Here is a 19541-nt window from a genome sequence, read left to right as displayed (position 1 = left end):
AATGCATGCGCATGCAGCACCCAAAACGGAGAGATGTCTTTCCTGCTGGGAGAAACAGCTGAGGGCGTCTTCTCACAGTTGAACCCCTTTCGTTCCGTTATTAATCCTAGTATCAAAAGCATAAGCATTTGGAGCGTTCCCCATTCACGTGTGGACTGCTATTAACAATTTGCGTTACATGATCCTAGCTAAAATTCTGCATATACAATTCCAACTACCGGCTCGTACACATTTCTAGAAACGAGCGCAAAACACAGCGTCAGGTTCCACCGAGACTCGAACTCGGATCGCTGGATTCAAAGTCCAGAGTGCTAACCATTACACCATGGAACCGGATGCCTGTAGCGGTCTTCAGTTCAGTAGCATCATGTCATTAAGCCGATGAGATGCGATGTTATTTCATGTAGCGTCCTCAGGAAGTGTTTGCGTGGCAAATGAAGCAACCAAGTTGGCTGAAAGTGGAAGGTGCACCTTCGAATGTAGCAAGAATTCTTGCCAGTATTCGTACATCAAGTGATGTCGAAGGCTCAGGTAATCAAAATCGCGCAACGGCCACTTTCGTATGGTGCATGCATTGTGCTGGAAGCAGCCTAGCTATGGAAACAGCTATGGACACAGAGTACTGGCGAAAACTGCGTGCTGACACAGAACGCTACGTAGTGGGCGGATAGTGCGTGACACGATAACATTTGCACTTCACACGGTCGAAAAACTGACACACAACTCTAGCAGCTCTTTGAGCATTCACATACACTGGTGTTCAGCACAGCTCATGTTGTGGGTGTCGGATTAAGAAAGCTCTTTGAGAATATGGTCCAGATTGTATGCTGCAACTAGCAAGTGCGGCACGATGTCAGTAGGTGGCGGGGTGCAGACGTGCTTCCTTGTGCGGCCTGTTGGTCTAGGGGTATGATTCCTGCTTTGGGTGCAGGAGGTTCCGGGTTCATATCCCGGACAGGCCCTACTTTTCACTTTCGCGACAACCAAACACTACGTTAAACTTGCGAGTCTCTGAAAGTAAGCCACGCAACAGGACAAACTGCATGTGGGCCACCGGCCCAAGAGACTGGCAAGTGCGTCATGTGGAAAGCAATCTACGTGGCAGGATTAAGCCGTCTTCGCTCACTTATATCTATACGTAAAGACTGGCACGTACAGCGATTCTATTCGTTTCCCAGGAACTAGTACATCGCATGCACGTTTGTTAAATGCATGCGCATGCAGCACCCAAAACGGAGAGATGTCTTTCCTGCTGGGAGAAACAGCTGAGGGCGTCTTCTCGCAGTTGAACCCCTTTCGTTCCGTTATTAATCCTAGTATCAAAAGCATAAGCATTTGGAGCGTTCCCCATTCACGTGTGGACTGCTGTTAACAATTTGCGTTACATGATCCTAGCTAAAATTCTGCATATACAATTCCAACTTCCGGCTCGTACACATTTCTAGAAACGAGCGCAAAACACAGCGTCAGGTTCCACCGAGACTCGAACTCGGATCGCTGGATTCAAAGTCCAGAGTGCTAACCATTACACCATGGAACCGGATGCCTGTAGCGGTCTTCAATTCGGTAGCATCATGTCATTAAGCCGATGAGATGCGATGTTATTTCATGTAGCGTCCTCAGGAAGTGTTTGCGTGGCAAATGAAGCAACCAGGTAGGCTGAAAGTGGAAGGTGCACCTTCGAATGTAGCAAGAATTCTTGCCAGTATTCGTACATCAAGTGATGTCGAAGGCTCAGGTAATCAAAATCGCGCAACGGCCACTTTCGTATGGTGCATGCATTGTGCTGGAAGCAGCCTAGCTATGGAAACAGCTATGGACACAGAGTACTGGCGAAAACTGCGTGCTGACACACAACGCTACGTAGTGGGCGGATAGTGCGTGACACGATAACATTTGCACTTCACACGGTCGAAATACTGACACACAACTCTAGCAGCTCTTTGAGCATTCACATACACTGGTGTTCAGCACAGCTCATGTTGTGGGTGTCGGATTAAGAAAGCTCTTTGAGAATATGGTCCAGATTGTATGCTGCAACTAGCAAGTGCGGCAAGATGTCAGTAGGTGGCGGGGTGCAGACGTGCTTCCTTGTGCGGCCTGTTGGTCTAGGGGTATGATTCCTGCTTTGGGTGCAGGAGGTTCCGGGTTCATATCCCGGACAGGCCCTACTTTTCACTTTCGCGACAACCAAACACTACGTTAAACTTGCGAGTCTCTGAAAGTAAGCCACGCAACAGGACAAACTGCATGTGGGCCACCGGCCCAAGAGACTGGCAAGTGCGTCATGTGGAAAGCAATCTACGTGGCAGGATTAAGCCGTCTTCGCTCACTTATATCTATACGTAAAGACTGGCACGTACAGCGATTCTATTCGTTTCCCAGGAACTAGTACATCGCATGCACGTTTGTTAAATGCATGCGCATGCAGCACCCAAAACGGAGAGATGTCTTTCCTGCTGGGAGAAACAGCTGAGGGCGTCTTCTCGCAGTTGAACCCCTTTCGTTCCGTTATTAATCCTAGTATCAAAAGCATAAGCATTTGGAGCGTTCCCCATTCACGTGTGGACTGCTGTTAACAATTTGCGTTACATGATCCTAGCTAAAATTCTGCATATACAATTCCAACTTCCGGCTCGTACACATTTCTAGAAACGAGCGCAAAACACAGCGTCAGGTTCCACCGAGACTCGAACTCGGATCGCTGGATTCAAAGTCCAGAGTGCTAACCATTACACCATGGAACCGGATGCCTGTAGCGGTCTTCAATTCGGTAGCATCATGTCATTAAGCCGATGAGATGCGATGTTATTTCATGTAGCGTCCTCAGGAAGTGTTTGCGTGGCAAATGAAGCAACCAGGTAGGCTGAAAGTGGAAGGTGCACCTTCGAATGTAGCAAGAATTCTTGCCAGTATTCGTACATCAAGTGATGTCGAAGGCTCAGGTAATCAAAATCGCGCAACGGCCACTTTCGTATGGTGCATGCATTGTGCTGGAAGCAGCCTAGCTATGGAAACAGCTATGGACACAGAGTACTGGCGAAAACTGCGTGCTGACACAGAACGCTACGTAGTGGGCGGATAGTGCGTGACACGATAACATTTGCACTTCACACGGTCGAAATACTGACACACAACTCTAGCAGCTCTTTGAGCATTCACATACACTGGTGTTCAGCACAGCTCATGTTGTGGGTGTCGGATTAAGAAAGCTCTTTGAGAATATGGTCCAGATTGTATGCTGCAACTAGCAAGTGCGGCAAGATGTCAGTAGGTGGCGGGGTGCAGACGTGCTTCCTTGTGCGGCCTGTTGGTCTAGGGGTATGATTCCTGCTTTGGGTGCAGGAGGTTCCGGGTTCATATCCCGGACAGGCCCTACTTTTCACTTTCGCGACAACCAAACACTACGTTAAACTTGCGAGTCTCTGAAAGTAAGCCACGCAACAGGACAAACTGCATGTGGGCCACCGGCCCAAGAGACTGGCAAGTGCGTCATGTGGAAAGCAATCTACGTGGCAGGATTAAGCCGTCTTCGCTCACTTATATCTATACGTAAAGACTGGCACGTACAGCGATTCTATTCGTTTCCCAGGAACTAGTACATCGCATGCACGTTTGTTAAATGCATGCGCATGCAGCACCCAAAACGGAGAGATGTCTTTCCTGCTGGGAGAAACAGCTGAGGGCGTCTTCTCGCAGTTGAACCCCTTTCGTTCCGTTATTAATCCTAGTATCAAAAGCATAAGCATTTGGAGCGTTCCCCATTCACGTGTGGACTGCTGTTAACAATTTGCGTTACATGATCCTAGCTAAAATTCTGCATATACAATTCCAACTTCCGGCTCGTACACATTTCTAGAAACGAGCGCAAAACACAGCGTCAGGTTCCACCGAGACTCGAACTCGGATCGCTGGATTCAAAGTCCAGAGTGCTAACCATTACACCATGGAACCGGATGCCTGTAGCGGTCTTCAATTCGGTAGCATCATGTCATTAAGCCGATGAGATGCGATGTTATTTCATGTAGCGTCCTCAGGAAGTGTTTGCGTGGCAAATGAAGCAACCAGGTAGGCTGAAAGTGGAAGGTGCACCTTCGAATGTAGCAAGAATTCTTGCCAGTATTCGTACATCAAGTGATGTCGAAGGCTCAGGTAATCAAAATCGCGCAACGGCCACTTTCGTATGGTGCATGCATTGTGCTGGAAGCAGCCTAGCTATGGAAACAGCTATGGACACAGAGTACTGGCGAAAACTGCGTGCTGACACACAACGCTACGTAGTGGGCGGATAGTGCGTGACACGATAACATTTGCACTTCACACGGTCGAAATACTGACACACAACTCTAGCAGCTCTTTGAGCATTCACATACACTGGTGTTCAGCACAGCTCATGTTGTGGGTGTCGGATTAAGAAAGCTCTTTGAGAATATGGTCCAGATTGTATGCTGCAACTAGCAAGTGCGGCAAGATGTCAGTAGGTGGCGGGGTGCAGACGTGCTTCCTTGTGCGGCCTGTTGGTCTAGGGGTATGATTCCTGCTTTGGGTGCAGGAGGTTCCGGGTTCATATCCCGGACAGGCCCTACTTTTCACTTTCGCGACAACCAAACACTACGTTAAACTTGCGAGTCTCTGAAAGTAAGCCACGCAACAGGACAAACTGCATGTGGGCCACCGGCCCAAGAGACTGGCAAGTGCGTCATGTGGAAAGCAATCTACGTGGCAGGATTAAGCCGTCTTCGCTCACTTATATCTATACGTAAAGACTGGCACGTACAGCGATTCTATTCGTTTCCCAGGAACTAGTACATCGCATGCACGTTTGTTAAATGCATGCGCATGCAGCACCCAAAACGGAGAGATGTCTTTCCTGCTGGGAGAAACAGCTGAGGGCGTCTTCTCGCAGTTGAACCCCTTTCGTTCCGTTATTAATCCTAGTATCAAAAGCATAAGCATTTGGAGCGTTCCCCATTCACGTGTGGACTGCTGTTAACAATTTGCGTTACATGATCCTAGCTAAAATTCTGCATATACAATTCCAACTTCCGGCTCGTACACATTTCTAGAAACGAGCGCAAAACACAGCGTCAGGTTCCACCGAGACTCGAACTCGGATCGCTGGATTCAAAGTCCAGAGTGCTAACCATTACACCATGGAACCGGATGCCTGTAGCGGTCTTCAATTCGGTAGCATCATGTCATTAAGCCGATGAGATGCGATGTTATTTCATGTAGCGTCCTCAGGAAGTGTTTGCGTGGCAAATGAAGCAACCAGGTAGGCTGAAAGTGGAAGGTGCACCTTCGAATGTAGCAAGAATTCTTGCCAGTATTCGTACATCAAGTGATGTCGAAGGCTCAGGTAATCAAAATCGCGCAACGGCCACTTTCGTATGGTGCATGCATTGTGCTGGAAGCAGCCTAGCTATGGAAACAGCTATGGACACAGAGTACTGGCGAAAACTGCGTGCTGACACACAACGCTACGTAGTGGGCGGATAGTGCGTGACACGATAACATTTGCACTTCACACGGTCGAAATACTGACACACAACTCTAGCAGCTCTTTGAGCATTCACATACACTGGTGTTCAGCACAGCTCATGTTGTGGGTGTCGGATTAAGAAAGCTCTTTGAGAATATGGTCCAGATTGTATGCTGCAACTAGCAAGTGCGGCAAGATGTCAGTAGGTGGCGGGGTGCAGACGTGCTTCCTTGTGCGGCCTGTTGGTCTAGGGGTATGATTCCTGCTTTGGGTGCAGGAGGTTCCGGGTTCATATCCCGGACAGGCCCTACTTTTCACTTTCGCGACAACCAAACACTACGTTAAACTTGCGAGTCTCTGAAAGTAAGCCACGCAACAGGACAAACTGCATGTGGGCCACCGGCCCAAGAGACTGGCAAGTGCGTCATGTGGAAAGCAATCTACGTGGCAGGATTAAGCCGTCTTCGCTCACTTATATCTATACGTAAAGACTGGCACGTACAGCGATTCTATTCGTTTCCCAGGAACTAGTACATCGCATGCACGTTTGTTAAATGCATGCGCATGCAGCACCCAAAACGGAGAGATGTCTTTCCTGCTGGGAGAAACAGCTGAGGGCGTCTTCTCGCAGTTGAACCCCTTTCGTTCCGTTATTAATCCTAGTATCAAAAGCATAAGCATTTGGAGCGTTCCCCATTCACGTGTGGAATGCTATTAACAATTTGCGTTACATGATCCTAGCTAAAATTCTGCATATACAATTCCAACTACCGGCTCGTACACATTTCTAGAAACGAGCGCAAAACACAGCGTCAGGTTCCACCGAGACTCGAACTCGGATCGCTGGATTCAAAGTCCAGAGTGCTAACCATTACACCATGGAACCGGATGCCTGTAGCGGTCTTCAGTTCAGTAGCATCATGTCATTAAGCCGATGAGATGCGATGTTATTTCATGTAGCGTCCTCAGGAAGTGTTTGCGTGGCAAATGAAGCAACCAAGTAGGCTGAAAGTGGAAGGTGCACCTTCGAATGTAGCAAGAATTCTTGCCAGTATTCGTACATCAAGTGATGTCGAAGGCTCAGGTAATCAAAATCGCGCAACGGCCACTTTCGTATGGTGCATGCATTGTGCTGGAAGCAGCCTAGCTATGGAAACAGCTATGGACACAGAGTACTGGCGAAAACTGCGTGCTGACACAGAACGCTACGTAGTGGGCGGATAGTGCGTGACACGATAACATTTGCACTTCACACGGTCGAAATACTGACACACAACTCTAGCAGCTCTTTGAGCATTCACATACACTGGTGTTCAGCACAGCTCATGTTGTGGGTGTCGGATTAAGAAAGCTCTTTGAGAATATGGTCCAGATTGTATGCTGCAACTAGCAAGTGCGGCAAGATGTCAGTAGGTGGCGGGGTGCAGACGTGCTTCCTTGTGCGGCCTGTTGGTCTAGGGGTATGATTCCTGCTTTGGGTGCAGGAGGTTCCGGGTTCATATCCCGGACAGGCCCTACTTGTCACTTTCGCGACAACCAAACACTACGTTAAACTTGCGAGTCTCTGAAAGTAAGCCACGCAACAGGACAAACTGCATGTGGGCCACCGGCCCAAGAGACTGGCAAGTGCGTCATGTGGAAAGCAATCTACGTGGCAGGATTAAGCCGTCTTCGCTCACTTATATCTATACGTAAAGACTGGCACGTACAGCGATTCTATTCGTTTCCCAGGAACTAGTACATCGCATGCACGTTTGTTAAATGCATGCGCATGCAGCACCCAAAACGGAGAGATGTCTTTCCTGCTGGGAGAAACAGCTGAGGGCGTCTTCTCGCAGTTGAACCCCTTTCGTTCCGTTATTAATCCTAGTATCAAAAGCATAAGCATTTGGAGCGTTCCCCATTCACGTGTGGACTGCTATTAACAATTTGCGTTACATGATCCTAGCTAAAATTCTGCATATACAATTCCAACTACCGGCTCGTACACATTTCTAGAAACGAGCGCAAAACACAGCGTCAGGTTCCACCGAGACTCGAACTCGGATCGCTGGATTCAAAGTCCAGAGTGCTAACCATTACACCATGGAACCGGATGCCTGTAGCGGTCTTCAGTTCAGTAGCATCATGTCATTAAGCCGATGAGATGCGATGTTATTTCATGTAGCGTCCTCAGGAAGTGTTTGCGTGGCAAATGAAGCAACCAGGTAGGCTGAAAGTGGAAGGTGCACCTTCGAATGTAGCAAGAATTCTTGCCAGTATTCGTACATCAAGTGATGTCGAAGGCTCAGGTAATCAAAATCGCGCAACGGCCACTTTCGTATGGTGCATGCATTGTGCTGGAAGCAGCCTAGCTATGGAAACAGCTATGGACACAGAGTACTGGCGAAAACTGCGTGCTGACACAGAACGCTACGTAGTGGGCGGATGGTGCGTGACACGATAACATTTGCACTTCACACGGTCGAAAAACTGACACACAACTCTAGCAGCTCTTTGAGCATTCACATACACTGGTGTTCAGCACAGCTCATGTTGTGGGTGTCGGATTAAGAAAGCTCTTTGAGAATATGGTCCAGATTGTATGCTGCAACTAGCAAGTGCGGCAAGATGTCAGTAGGTGGCGGGGTGCAGACGTGCTTCCTTGTGCGGCCTGTTGGTCTAGGGGTATGATTCCTGCTTTGGGTGCAGGAGGTTCCGGGTTCATATCCCGGACAGGCCCTACTTGTCACTTTCGCGACAACCAAACACTACGTTAAACTTGCGAGTCTCTGAAAGTAAGCCACGCAACAGGACAAACTGCATGTGGGCCACCGGCCCAAGAGACTGGCAAGTGCGTCATGTGGAAAGCAATCTACGTGGCAGGATTAAGCCGTCTTCGCTCACTTATATCTATACGTAAAGACTGGCACGTACAGCGATTCTATTCGTTTCCCAGGAACTAGTACATCGCATGCACGTTTGTTAAATGCATGCGCATGCAGCACCCAAAACGGAGAGATGTCTTTCCTGCTGGGAGAAACAGCTGAGGGCGTCTTCTCGCAGTTGAACCCCTTTCGTTCCGTTATTAATCCTAGTATCAAAAGCATAAGCATTTGGAGCGTTCCCCATTCACGTGTGGACTGCTATTAACAATTTGCGTTACATGATCCTAGCTAAAATTCTGCATATACAATTCCAACTACCGGCTCGTACACATTTCTAGAAACGAGCGCAAAACACAGCGTCAGGTTCCACCGAGACTCGAACTCGGATCGCTGGATTCAAAGTCCAGAGTGCTAACCATTACACCATGGAACCGGATGCCTGTAGCGGTCTTCAGTTCAGTAGCATCATGTCATTAAGCCGATGAGATGCGATGTTATTTCATGTAGCGTCCTCAGGAAGTGTTTGCGTGGCAAATGAAGCAACCAAGTTGGCTGAAAGTGGAAGGTGCACCTTCGAATGTAGCAAGAATTCTTGCCAGTATTCGTACATCAAGTGATGTCGAAGGCTCAGGTAATCAAAATCGCGCAACGGCCACTTTCGTATGGTGCATGCATTGTGCTGGAAGCAGCCTAGCTATGGAAACAGCTATGGACACAGAGTACTGGCGAAAACTGCGTGCTGACACAGAACGCTACGTAGTGGGCGGATAGTGCGTGACACGATAACATTTGCACTTCACACGGTCGAAATACTGACACACAACTCTAGCAGCTCTTTGAGCATTCACATACACTGGTGTTCAGCACAGCTCATGTTGTGGGTGTCGGATTAAGAAAGCTCTTTGAGAATATGGTCCAGATTGTATGCTGCAACTAGCAAGTGCGGCAAGATGTCAGTAGGTGGCGGGGTGCAGACGTGCTTCCTTGTGCGGCCTGTTGGTCTAGGGGTATGATTCCTGCTTTGGGTGCAGGAGGTTCCGGGTTCATATCCCGGACAGGCCCTACTTTTCACTTTCGCGACAACCAAACACTACGTTAAACTTGCGAGTCTCTGAAAGTAAGCCACGCAACAGGACAAACTGCATGTGGGCCACCGGCCCAAGAGACTGGCAAGTGCGTCATGTGGAAAGCAATCTACGTGGCAGGATTAAGCCGTCTTCGCTCACTTATATCTATACGTAAAGACTGGCACGTACAGCGATTCTATTCGTTTCCCAGGAACTAGTACATCGCATGCACGTTTGTTAAATGCATGCGCATGCAGCACCCAAAACGGAGAGATGTCTTTCCTGCTGGGAGAAACAGCTGAGGGCGTCTTCTCGCAGTTGAACCCCTTTGGTTCCGTTATTAATCCTAGTATCAAAAGCATAAGCATTTGGAGCGTTCCCCATTCACGTGTGGACTGCTATTAACAATTTGCGTTACATGATCCTAGCTAAAATTCTGCATATACAATTCCAACTACCGGCTCGTACACATTTCTAGAAACGAGCGCAAAACACAGCGTCAGGTTCCACCGAGACTCGAACTCGGATCGCTGGATTCAAAGTCCAGAGTGCTAACTATTACACCATGGAACCGGATGCCTGTAGCGGTCTTCAGTTCAGTAGCATCATGTCATTAAGCCGATGAGATGCGATGTTATTTCATGTAGCGTCCTCAGGAAGTGTTTGCGTGGCAAATGAAGCAACCAGGTAGGCTGAAAGTGGAAGGTGCACCTTCGAATGTAGCAAGAATTCTTGCCAGTATTCGTACATCAAGTGATGTCGAAGGCTCAGGTAATCAAAATCGCGCAACGGCCACTTTCGTATGGTGCATGCATTGTGCTGGAAGCAGCCTAGCTATGGAAACAGCTATGGACACAGAGTACTGGCGAAAACTGCGTGCTGACACACAACGCTACGTAGTGGGCGGATAGTGCGTGACACGATAACATTTGCACTTCACACGGTCGAAATACTGACACACAACTCTAGCAGCTCTTTGAGCATTCACATACACTGGTGTTCAGCACAGCTCATGTTGTGGGTGTCGGATTAAGAAAGCTCTTTGAGAATATGGTCCAGATTGTATGCTGCAACTAGCAAGTGCGGCAAGATGTCAGTAGGTGGCGGGGTGCAGACGTGCTTCCTTGTGCGGCCTGTTGGTCTAGGGGTATGATTCCTGCTTTGGGTGCAGGAGGTTCCGGGTTCATATCCCGGACAGGCCCTACTTTTCACTTTCGCGACAACCAAACACTACGTTAAACTTGCGAGTCTCTGAAAGTAAGCCACGCAACAGGACAAACTGCATGTGGGCCACCGGCCCAAGAGACTGGCAAGTGCGTCATGTGGAAAGCAATCTACGTGGCAGGATTAAGCCGTCTTCGCTCACTTATATCTATACGTAAAGACTGGCACGTACAGCGATTCTATTCGTTTCCCAGGAACTAGTACATCGCATGCACGTTTGTTAAATGCATGCGAATGCAGCACCCAAAACGGAGAGATGTCTTTCCTGCTGGGAGAAACAGCTGAGGGCGTCTTCTCGCAGTTGAACCCCTTTCGTTCCGTTATTAATCCTAGTATCAAAAGCATAAGCATTTGGAGCGTTCCCCATTCACGTGTGGAATGCTATTAACAATTTGCGTTACATGATCCTAGCTAAAATTCTGCATATACAATTCCAACTACCGGCTCGTACACATTTCTAGAAACGAGCGCAAAACACAGCGTCAGGTTCCACCGAGACTCGAACTCGGATCGCTGGATTCAAAGTCCAGAGTGCTAACCATTACACCATGGAACCGGATGCCTGTAGCGGTCTTCAGTTCAGTAGCATCATGTCATTAAGCCGATGAGATGCGATGTTATTTCATGTAGCGTCCTCAGGAAGTGTTTGCGTGGCAAATGAAGCAACCAAGTAGGCTGAAAGTGGAAGGTGCACCTTCGAATGTAGCAAGAATTCTTGCCAGTATTCGTACATCAAGTGATGTCGAAGGCTCAGGTAATCAAAATCGCGCAACGGCCACTTTCGTATGGTGCATGCATTGTGCTGGAAGCAGCCTAGCTATGGAAACAGCTATGGACACAGAGTACTGGCGAAAACTGCGTGCTGACACAGAACGCTACGTAGTGGGCGGATAGTGCGTGACACGATAACATTTGCACTTCACACGGTCGAAATACTGACACACAACTCTAGCAGCTCTTTGAGCATTCACATACACTGGTGTTCAGCACAGCTCATGTTGTGGGTGTCGGATTAAGAAAGCTCTTTGAGAATATGGTCCAGATTGTATGCTGCAACTAGCAAGTGCGGCAAGATGTCAGTAGGTGGCGGGGTGCAGACGTGCTTCCTTGTGCGGCCTGTTGGTCTAGGGGTATGATTCCTGCTTTGGGTGCAGGAGGTTCCGGGTTCATATCCCGGACAGGCCCTACTTTTCACTTTCGCGACAACCAAACACTACGTTAAACTTGCGAGTCTCTGAAAGTAAGCCACGCAACAGGACAAACTGCATGTGGGCCACCGGCCCAAGAGACTGGCAAGTGCGTCATGTGGAAAGCAATCTACGTGGCAGGATTAAGCCGTCTTCGCTCACTTATATCTATACGTAAAGACTGGCACGTACAGCGATTCTATTCGTTTCCCAGGAACTAGTACATCGCATGCACGTTTGTTAAATGCATGCGCATGCAGCACCCAAAACGGAGAGATGTCTTTCCTGCTGGGAGAAACAGCTGAGGGCGTCTTCTCGCAGTTGAACCCCTTTGGTTCCGTTATTAATCCTAGTATCAAAAGCATAAGCATTTGGAGCGTTCCCCATTCACGTGTGGACTGCTATTAACAATTTGCGTTACATGATCCTAGCTAAAATTCTGCATATACAATTCCAACTACCGGCTCGTACACATTTCTAGAAACGAGCGCAAAACACAGCGTCAGGTTCCACCGAGACTCGAACTCGGATCGCTGGATTCAAAGTCCAGAGTGCTAACCATTACACCATGGAACCGGATGCCTGTAGCGGTCTTCAATTCAGTAGCATCATGTCATTAAGCCGATGAGATGCGATGTTATTTCATGTAGCGTCCTCAGGAAGTGTTTGCGTGGCAAATGAAGCAACCAGGTAGGCTGAAAGTGGAAGGTGCACCTTCGAATGTAGCAAGAATTCTTGCCAGTATTCGTACATCAAGTGATGTCGAAGGCTCAGGTAATCAAAATCGCGCAACGGCCACTTTCGTATGGTGCATGCATTGTGCTGGAAGCAGCCTAGCTATGGAAACAGCTATGGACACAGAGTACTGGCGAAAACTGCGTGCTGGCACAGAACGCTACGTAGTGGGCGGATAGTGCGTGACACGCTAACATTTGCACTTCACACGGTCGAAAAACTGACACACAACTCTAGCAGCTCTTTGAGCATTCACATACACTGGTGTTCAGCACAGCTCATGTTGTGGGTGTCGGATTAAGAAAGCTCTTTGAGAATATGGTCCAGATTGTATGCTGCAACTAGCAAGTGCGGCACGATGTCAGTAGGTGGCGGGGTGCAGACGTGCTTCCTTGTGCGGCCTGTTGGTCTAGGGGTATGATTCCTGCTTTGGGTGCAGGAGGTTCCGGGTTCATATCCCGGACAGGCCCTACTTGTCACTTTCGCGACAACCAAACACTACGTTAAACTTGCGAGTCTCTGAAAGTAAGCCACGCAACAGGACAAACTGCATGTGGGCCACCGGCCCAAGAGACTGGCAAGTGCGTCATGTGGAAAGCAATCTACGTGGCAGGATTAAGCCGTCTTCGCTCACTTATATCTATACGTAAAGACTGGCACGTACAGCGATTCTATTCGTTTCCCAGGAACTAGTACATCGCATGCACGTTTGTTAAATGCATGCGCATGCAGCACCCAAAACGGAGAGATGTCTTTCCTGCTGGGAGAAACAGCTGAGGGCGTCTTCTCGCAGTTGAACCCCTTTCGTTCCGTTATTAATCCTAGTATCAAAAGCATAAGCATTTGGAGCGTTCCCCATTCACGTGTGGACTGCTATTAACAATTTGCGTTACATGATCCTAGCTAAAATTCTGCATATACAATTCCAACTACCGGCTCGTACACATTTCTAGAAACGAGCGCAAAACACAGCGTCAGGTTCCACCGAGACTCGAACTCGGATCGCTGGATTCAAAGTCCAGAGTGCTAACCATTACACCATGGAACCGGATGCCTGTAGCGGTCTTCAGTTCAGTAGCATCATGTCATTAAGCCGATGAGATGCGATGTTATTTCATGTAGCGTCCTCAGGAAGTGTTTGCGTGGCAAATGAAGCAACCAGGTAGGCTGAAAGTGGAAGGTGCACCTTCGAATGTAGCAAGAATTCTTGCCAGTATTCGTACATCAAGTGATGTCGAAGGCTCAGGTAATCAAAATCGCGCAACGGCCACTTTCGTATGGTGCATGCATTGTGCTGGAAGCAGCCTAGCTATGGAAACAGCTATGGACACAGAGTACTGGCGAAAACTGCGTGCTGACACAGAACGCTACGTAGTGGGCGGATAGTGCGTGACACGATAACATTTGCACTTCACACGGTCGAAAAACTGACACACAACTCTAGCAGCTCTTTGAGCATTCACATACACTGGTGTTCAGCACAGCTCATGTTGTGGGTGTCGGATTAAGAAAGCTCTTTGAGAATATGGTCCAGATTGTATGCTGCAACTAGCAAGTGCGGCAAGATGTCAGTAGGTGGCGGGGTGCAGACGTGCTTCCTTGTGTGGCCTGTTGGTCTAGGGGTATGATTCCTGCTTTGGGTGCAGGAGGTTCCGGGTTCATATCCCGGACAGGCCCTACTTTTCACTTTCGCGACAACCAAACACTACGTTAAACTTGCGAGTCTCTGAAAGTAAGCCACGCAACAGGACAAACTGCATGTGGGCCACCGGCCCAAGAGACTGGCAAGTGCGTCATGTGGAAAGCAATCTACGTGGCAGGATTAAGCCGTCTTCGCTCACTTATATCTATACGTAAAGACTGGCACGTACAGCGATTCTATTCGTTTCCCAGGAACTAGTACATCGCATGCACGTTTGTTAAATGCATGCGCATGCAGCACCCAAAACGGAGAGATGTCTTTCCTGCTGGGAGAAACAGCTGAGGGCGTCTTCTCGCAGTTGAACCCCTTTCGTTCCGTTATTAATCCTAGTATCAAAAGCATAAGCATTTGGAGCGTTCCCCATTCACGTGTGGACTGCTATTAACAATTTGCGTTACATGATCCTAGCTAAAATTCTGCATATACAATTCCAACTACCGGCTCGTACACATTTCTAGAAACGAGCGCAAAACACAGCGTCAGGTTCCACCGAGACTCGAACTCGGATCGCTGGATTCAAAGTCCAGAGTGCTAACCATTACACCATGGAACCGGATGCCTGTAGCGGTCTTCAGTTCAGTAGCATCATGTCATTAAGCCGATGAGATGCGATGTTATTTCATGTAGCGTCCTCAGGAAGTGTTTGCGTGGCAAATGAAGCAACCAAGTTGGCTGAAAGTGGAAGGTGCACCTTCGAATGTAGCAAGAATTCTTGCCAGTATTCGTACATCAAGTGATGTCGAAGGCTCAGGTAATCAAAATCGCGCAACGGCCACTTTCGTATGGTGCATGCATTGTGCTGGAAGCAGCCTAGCTATGGAAACAGCTATGGACACAGAGTACTGGCGAAAACTGCGTGCTGACACAGAACGCTACGTAGTGGGCGGATAGTGCGTGACACGATAACATTTGCACTTCACACGGTCGAAATACTGACACACAACTCTAGCAGCTCTTTGAGCATTCACATACACTGGTGTTCAGCACAGCTCATATTGTGGGTGTCGGATTAAGAAAGCTCTTTGAGAATATGGTCCAGATTGTATGCTGCAACTAGCAAGTGCGGCAAGATGTCAGTAGGTGGCGGGGTGCAGACGTGCTTCCTTGTGCGGCCTGTTGGTCTAGGGGTATGATTCCTGCTTTGGGTGCAGGAGGTTCCGGGTTCATATCCCGGACAGGCCCTACTTTTCACTTTCGCGACAACCAAACACTACGTTAAACTTGCGAGTCTCTGAAAGTAAGCCACGCAACAGGACAAACTGCATGTGGGCCACCGGCCCAAGAGACTGGCAAGTGCGTCATGTGGAAAGCAATCTACGTGGCAGGATTAAGCCGTCTTCGCTCACTTATATCTATACGTAAAGACTGGCACGTACAGCGATTCTATTCGTTTCCCAGGAACTAGTACATCGCATGCACGTTTGTTAAATGCATGCGCATGCAGCACCCAAAACGGAGAGATGTCTTTCCTGCTGGGAGAAACAGCTGAGGGCGTCTTCTCGCAGTTGAACCCCTTTCGTTCCGTTATTAATCCTAGTATCAAAAGCATAAGCATTTGGAGCGTTCCCCATTCACGTGTGGACTGCTATTAACAATTTGCGTTACATGATCCTAGCTAAAATTCTGCATATACAATTCCAACTACCGGCTCGTACACATTTCTAGAAACGAGCGCAAAACACAGCGTCAGGTTCCACCGAGACTCGAACTCGGATCGCTGGATTCAAAGTCCAGAGTGCTAACCATTACACCATGGAACCGGATGCCTGTAGCGGTCTTCAGTTCAGTAGCATCATGTCATTAAGCCGATGAGATGCGATGTTATTTCATGTAGCGTCCTCAGGAAGTGTTTGCGTGGCAAATGAAGCAACCAGGTAGGCTGAAAGTGGAAGGTGCACCTTCGAATGTAGCAAGAATTCTTGCCAGTATTCGTACATCAAGTGATGTCGAAGGCTCAGGTAATCAAAATCGCGCAACGGCCACTTTCGTATGGTGCATGCATTGTGCTGGAAGCAGCCTAGCTATGGAAACAGCTATGGACACAGAGTACTGGCGAAAACTGCGTGCTGGCACAGAACGCTACGTAGTGGGCGGATAGTGCGTGACACGCTAACATTTGCACTTCACACGGTCGAAAAACTGACACACAACTCTAGCAGCTCTTTGAGCATTCACATACACTGGTGTTCAGCACAGCTCATGTTGTGGGTGTCGGATTAAGAAAGCTCTTTGAGAATATGGTCCAGATTGTATGCTGCAACTAGCAAGTGCGGCACGATGTCAGTAGGTGGCGGGGTGCAGACGTGCTTCCTTGTGCGGCCTGTTGGTCTAGGGGTATGATTCCTGCTTTGGGTGCAGGAGGTTCCGGGTTCATATCCCGGACAGGCCCTACTTGTCACTTTCGCGACAACCAAACACTACGTTAAACTTGCGAGTCTCTGAAAGTAAGCCACGCAACAGGACAAACTGCATGTGGGCCACCGGCCCAAGAGACTGGCAAGTGCGTCATGTGGAAAGCAATCTACGTGGCAGGATTAAGCCGTCTTCGCTCACTTATATCTATACGTAAAGACTGGCACGTACAGCGATTCTATTCGTTTCCCAGGAACTAGTACATCGCATGCACGTTTGTTAAATGCATGCGCATGCAGCACCCAAAACGGAGAGATGTCTTTCCTGCTGGGAGAAACAGCTGAGGGCGTCTTCTCGCAGTTGAACCCCTTTCGTTCCGTTATTAATCCTAGTATCAAAAGCATAAGCATTTGGAGCGTTCCCCATTCACGTGTGGACTGCTATTAACAATTTGCGTTACATGATCCTAGCTAAAATTCTGCATATACAATTCCAACTACCGGTTCGTACACATTTCTAGAAACGAGCGCAAAACACAGCGTCAGGTTCCACCGAGACTCGAACTCGGATCGCTGGATTCAAAGTCCAGAGTGCTAACCATTACACCATGGAACCGGATGCCTGTAGCGGTCTTCAGTTCAGTAGCATCATGTCATTAAGCCGATGAGATGCGATGTTATTTCATGTAGCGTCCTCAGGAAGTGTTTGCGTGGCAAATGAAGCAACCAAGTTGGCTGAAAGTGGAAGGTGCACCTTCGAATGTAGCAAGAATTCTTGCCAGTATTCGTACATCAAGTGATGTCGAAGGCTCAGGTAATCAAAATCGCGCAACGGCCACTTTCGTATGGTGCATGCATTGTGCTGGAAGCAGCCTAGCTATGGAAACAGCTATGGACACAGAGTACTGGCGAAAACTGCGTGCTGACACAGAACGCTACGTAGTGGGCGGATAGTGCGTGACACGATAACATTTGCACTTCACACGGTCGAAATACTGACACACAACTCTAGCAGCTCTTTGAGCATTCACATACACTGGTGTTCAGCACAGCTCATGTTGTGGGTGTCGGATTAAGAAAGCTCTTTGAGAATATGGTCCAGATTGTATGCTGCAACTAGCAAGTGCGGCAAGATGTCAGTAGGTGGCGGGGTGCAGACGTGCTTCCTTGTGCGGCCTGTTGGTCTAGGGGTATGATTCCTGCTTTGGGTGCAGGAGGTTCCGGGTTCATATCCCGGACAGGCCCTACTTTTCACTTTCGCGACAACCAAACACTACGTTAAACTTGCGAGTCTCTGAAAGTAAGCCACGCAACAGGACAAACTGCATGTGGGCCACCGGCCCAAGAGACTGGCAAGTGCGTCATGTGGAAAGCAATCTACGTGGCAGGATTAAGCCGTCTTCGCTCACTTATATCTATACGTAAAGACTGGCACGTACAGCGATTCTATTCGTTTCCCAGGAACTAGTACATCGCATGCACGTTTGTTAAATGCATGCGCATGCAGCACCCAAAACGGAGAGATGTCTTTCCTGCTGGGAGAAACAGCTGAGGGCGTCTTCTCACAGTTGAACCCCTTTCGTTCCGTTATTAATCCTAGTATCAAAAGCATAAGCATTTGGAGCGTTCCCCATTCACGTGTGGACTGCTATTAACAATTTGCGTTACATGATCCTAGCTAAAATTCTGCATATACAATTCCAACTACCGGCTCGTACACATTTCTAGAAACGAGCGCAAAACACAGCGTCAGGTTCCACCGAGACTCGAACTCGGATCGCTGGATTCAAAGTCCAGAGTGCTAACCATTACACCATGGAACCGGATGCCTGTAGCGGTCTTCAGTTCAGTAGCATCATGTCATTAAGCCGATGAGATGCGATGTTATTTCATGTAGCGTCCTCAGGAAGTGTTTGCGTGGCAAATGAAGCAACCAAGTTGGCTGAAAGTGGAAGGTGCACCTTCGAATGTAGCAAGAATTCTTGCCAGTATTCGTACATCAAGTGATGTCGAAGGCTCAGGTAATCAAAATCGCGCAACGGCCACTTTCGTATGGTGCATGCATTGTGCTGGAAGCAGCCTAGCTATGGAAACAGCTATGGACACAGAGTACTGGCGAAAACTGCGTGCTGACACAGAACGCTACTTAGTGGGCGGATAGTGCGTGACACGATAACATTTGCACTTCACACGGTCGAAATACTGACACACAACTCTAGCAGCTCTTTGAGCATTCACATACACTGGTGTTCAGCACAGCTCATGTTGTGGGTGTCGGATTAAGAAAGCTCTTTGAGAATATGGTCCAGATTGTATGCTGCAACTAGCAAGTGCGGCAAGATGTCAGTAGGTGGCGGGGTGCAGACGTGCTTCCTTGTGCGGCCTGTTGGTCTAGGGGTATGATTCCTGCTTTGGGTGCAGGAGGTTCCGGGTTCATATCCCGGACAGGCCCTACTTTTCACTTTCGCGACAACCAAACACTACGTTAAACTTGCGAGTCTCTGAAAGTAAGCCACGCAACAGGACAAACTGCATGTGGGCCACCGGCCCAAGAGACTGGCAAGTGCGTCATGTGGAAAGCAATCTACGTGGCAGGATTAAGCCGTCTTCGCTCACTTATATCTATACGTAAAGACTGGCACGTACAGCGATTCTATTCGTTTCCCAGGAACTAGTACATCGCATGCACGTTTGTTAAATGCATGCGCATGCAGCACCCAAAACGGAGAGATGTCTTTCCTGCTGGGAGAAACAGCTGAGGGCGTCTTCTCGCAGTTGAACCCCTTTCGTTCCGTTATTAATCCTAGTATCAAAAGCATAAGCATTTGGAGCGTTCCCCATTCACGTGTGGACTGCTATTAACAATTTGCGTTACATGATCCTAGCTAAAATTCTGCATATACAATTCCAACTACCGGCTCGTACA

At 48.5% G+C, this 19541-nt stretch overlaps 32 non-coding genes across 32 annotated transcripts; 16 read left to right on the top strand and 16 right to left on the bottom strand.

Annotated features, from left to right (window-relative positions):
* Positions 1 to 261: 261 nt before the first annotated feature.
* Positions 262 to 333, bottom strand: Trnaq-uug (transfer RNA glutamine (anticodon UUG)). The gene has a single exon. It is a non-coding gene; the product is annotated as a tRNA-Gln (tRNA).
* Positions 334 to 890: 557 nt separating this feature from the next.
* On the top strand, positions 891 to 962 carry Trnap-ugg (transfer RNA proline (anticodon UGG)). The gene has a single exon. It is a non-coding gene; the product is annotated as a tRNA-Pro (tRNA).
* A 506-nt stretch (positions 963 to 1468) lies between these two features.
* Positions 1469 to 1540, bottom strand: Trnaq-uug (transfer RNA glutamine (anticodon UUG)). Its single transcript has one exon. It is a non-coding gene; the product is annotated as a tRNA-Gln (tRNA).
* Positions 1541 to 2097: 557 nt separating this feature from the next.
* Positions 2098 to 2169, top strand: Trnap-ugg (transfer RNA proline (anticodon UGG)). Its single transcript has one exon. It is a non-coding gene; the product is annotated as a tRNA-Pro (tRNA).
* Positions 2170 to 2675: 506 nt separating this feature from the next.
* Trnaq-uug (transfer RNA glutamine (anticodon UUG)) lies at positions 2676 to 2747 on the bottom strand. The gene has a single exon. It is a non-coding gene; the product is annotated as a tRNA-Gln (tRNA).
* Positions 2748 to 3304: 557 nt separating this feature from the next.
* Trnap-ugg (transfer RNA proline (anticodon UGG)) lies at positions 3305 to 3376 on the top strand. The gene has a single exon. It is a non-coding gene; the product is annotated as a tRNA-Pro (tRNA).
* A 506-nt stretch (positions 3377 to 3882) lies between these two features.
* On the bottom strand, positions 3883 to 3954 carry Trnaq-uug (transfer RNA glutamine (anticodon UUG)). Its single transcript has one exon. It is a non-coding gene; the product is annotated as a tRNA-Gln (tRNA).
* Positions 3955 to 4511: 557 nt separating this feature from the next.
* Positions 4512 to 4583, top strand: Trnap-ugg (transfer RNA proline (anticodon UGG)). Its single transcript has one exon. It is a non-coding gene; the product is annotated as a tRNA-Pro (tRNA).
* Positions 4584 to 5089: 506 nt separating this feature from the next.
* On the bottom strand, positions 5090 to 5161 carry Trnaq-uug (transfer RNA glutamine (anticodon UUG)). The gene has a single exon. It is a non-coding gene; the product is annotated as a tRNA-Gln (tRNA).
* Positions 5162 to 5718: 557 nt separating this feature from the next.
* Trnap-ugg (transfer RNA proline (anticodon UGG)) lies at positions 5719 to 5790 on the top strand. Its single transcript has one exon. It is a non-coding gene; the product is annotated as a tRNA-Pro (tRNA).
* Positions 5791 to 6296: 506 nt separating this feature from the next.
* On the bottom strand, positions 6297 to 6368 carry Trnaq-uug (transfer RNA glutamine (anticodon UUG)). The gene has a single exon. It is a non-coding gene; the product is annotated as a tRNA-Gln (tRNA).
* A 557-nt stretch (positions 6369 to 6925) lies between these two features.
* On the top strand, positions 6926 to 6997 carry Trnap-ugg (transfer RNA proline (anticodon UGG)). Its single transcript has one exon. It is a non-coding gene; the product is annotated as a tRNA-Pro (tRNA).
* Positions 6998 to 7503: 506 nt separating this feature from the next.
* Trnaq-uug (transfer RNA glutamine (anticodon UUG)) lies at positions 7504 to 7575 on the bottom strand. Its single transcript has one exon. It is a non-coding gene; the product is annotated as a tRNA-Gln (tRNA).
* Positions 7576 to 8132: 557 nt separating this feature from the next.
* Trnap-ugg (transfer RNA proline (anticodon UGG)) lies at positions 8133 to 8204 on the top strand. The gene has a single exon. It is a non-coding gene; the product is annotated as a tRNA-Pro (tRNA).
* A 506-nt stretch (positions 8205 to 8710) lies between these two features.
* Positions 8711 to 8782, bottom strand: Trnaq-uug (transfer RNA glutamine (anticodon UUG)). The gene has a single exon. It is a non-coding gene; the product is annotated as a tRNA-Gln (tRNA).
* A 557-nt stretch (positions 8783 to 9339) lies between these two features.
* On the top strand, positions 9340 to 9411 carry Trnap-ugg (transfer RNA proline (anticodon UGG)). The gene has a single exon. It is a non-coding gene; the product is annotated as a tRNA-Pro (tRNA).
* Positions 9412 to 9917: 506 nt separating this feature from the next.
* Trnaq-uug (transfer RNA glutamine (anticodon UUG)) lies at positions 9918 to 9989 on the bottom strand. The gene has a single exon. It is a non-coding gene; the product is annotated as a tRNA-Gln (tRNA).
* A 557-nt stretch (positions 9990 to 10546) lies between these two features.
* On the top strand, positions 10547 to 10618 carry Trnap-ugg (transfer RNA proline (anticodon UGG)). The gene has a single exon. It is a non-coding gene; the product is annotated as a tRNA-Pro (tRNA).
* Positions 10619 to 11124: 506 nt separating this feature from the next.
* Positions 11125 to 11196, bottom strand: Trnaq-uug (transfer RNA glutamine (anticodon UUG)). Its single transcript has one exon. It is a non-coding gene; the product is annotated as a tRNA-Gln (tRNA).
* A 557-nt stretch (positions 11197 to 11753) lies between these two features.
* On the top strand, positions 11754 to 11825 carry Trnap-ugg (transfer RNA proline (anticodon UGG)). Its single transcript has one exon. It is a non-coding gene; the product is annotated as a tRNA-Pro (tRNA).
* A 506-nt stretch (positions 11826 to 12331) lies between these two features.
* Positions 12332 to 12403, bottom strand: Trnaq-uug (transfer RNA glutamine (anticodon UUG)). Its single transcript has one exon. It is a non-coding gene; the product is annotated as a tRNA-Gln (tRNA).
* A 557-nt stretch (positions 12404 to 12960) lies between these two features.
* Positions 12961 to 13032, top strand: Trnap-ugg (transfer RNA proline (anticodon UGG)). The gene has a single exon. It is a non-coding gene; the product is annotated as a tRNA-Pro (tRNA).
* A 506-nt stretch (positions 13033 to 13538) lies between these two features.
* Positions 13539 to 13610, bottom strand: Trnaq-uug (transfer RNA glutamine (anticodon UUG)). The gene has a single exon. It is a non-coding gene; the product is annotated as a tRNA-Gln (tRNA).
* Positions 13611 to 14167: 557 nt separating this feature from the next.
* On the top strand, positions 14168 to 14239 carry Trnap-ugg (transfer RNA proline (anticodon UGG)). The gene has a single exon. It is a non-coding gene; the product is annotated as a tRNA-Pro (tRNA).
* Positions 14240 to 14745: 506 nt separating this feature from the next.
* Positions 14746 to 14817, bottom strand: Trnaq-uug (transfer RNA glutamine (anticodon UUG)). The gene has a single exon. It is a non-coding gene; the product is annotated as a tRNA-Gln (tRNA).
* Positions 14818 to 15374: 557 nt separating this feature from the next.
* Trnap-ugg (transfer RNA proline (anticodon UGG)) lies at positions 15375 to 15446 on the top strand. Its single transcript has one exon. It is a non-coding gene; the product is annotated as a tRNA-Pro (tRNA).
* Positions 15447 to 15952: 506 nt separating this feature from the next.
* Positions 15953 to 16024, bottom strand: Trnaq-uug (transfer RNA glutamine (anticodon UUG)). The gene has a single exon. It is a non-coding gene; the product is annotated as a tRNA-Gln (tRNA).
* Positions 16025 to 16581: 557 nt separating this feature from the next.
* On the top strand, positions 16582 to 16653 carry Trnap-ugg (transfer RNA proline (anticodon UGG)). Its single transcript has one exon. It is a non-coding gene; the product is annotated as a tRNA-Pro (tRNA).
* A 506-nt stretch (positions 16654 to 17159) lies between these two features.
* Trnaq-uug (transfer RNA glutamine (anticodon UUG)) lies at positions 17160 to 17231 on the bottom strand. Its single transcript has one exon. It is a non-coding gene; the product is annotated as a tRNA-Gln (tRNA).
* A 557-nt stretch (positions 17232 to 17788) lies between these two features.
* On the top strand, positions 17789 to 17860 carry Trnap-ugg (transfer RNA proline (anticodon UGG)). Its single transcript has one exon. It is a non-coding gene; the product is annotated as a tRNA-Pro (tRNA).
* Positions 17861 to 18366: 506 nt separating this feature from the next.
* Positions 18367 to 18438, bottom strand: Trnaq-uug (transfer RNA glutamine (anticodon UUG)). Its single transcript has one exon. It is a non-coding gene; the product is annotated as a tRNA-Gln (tRNA).
* Positions 18439 to 18995: 557 nt separating this feature from the next.
* Positions 18996 to 19067, top strand: Trnap-ugg (transfer RNA proline (anticodon UGG)). Its single transcript has one exon. It is a non-coding gene; the product is annotated as a tRNA-Pro (tRNA).
* Positions 19068 to 19541: the final 474 nt, after the last annotated feature.

Source organism: Schistocerca cancellata, chromosome 2 (genome assembly GCF_023864275.1).
Source record: "Schistocerca cancellata isolate TAMUIC-IGC-003103 chromosome 2, iqSchCanc2.1, whole genome shotgun sequence".
Lineage (NCBI taxonomy): Eukaryota > Metazoa > Arthropoda > Insecta > Orthoptera > Acrididae > Schistocerca > Schistocerca cancellata.
Note: the sequence above shows the minus strand (reverse complement) of the source record. Positions and strands in the feature narration are given on the sequence as shown.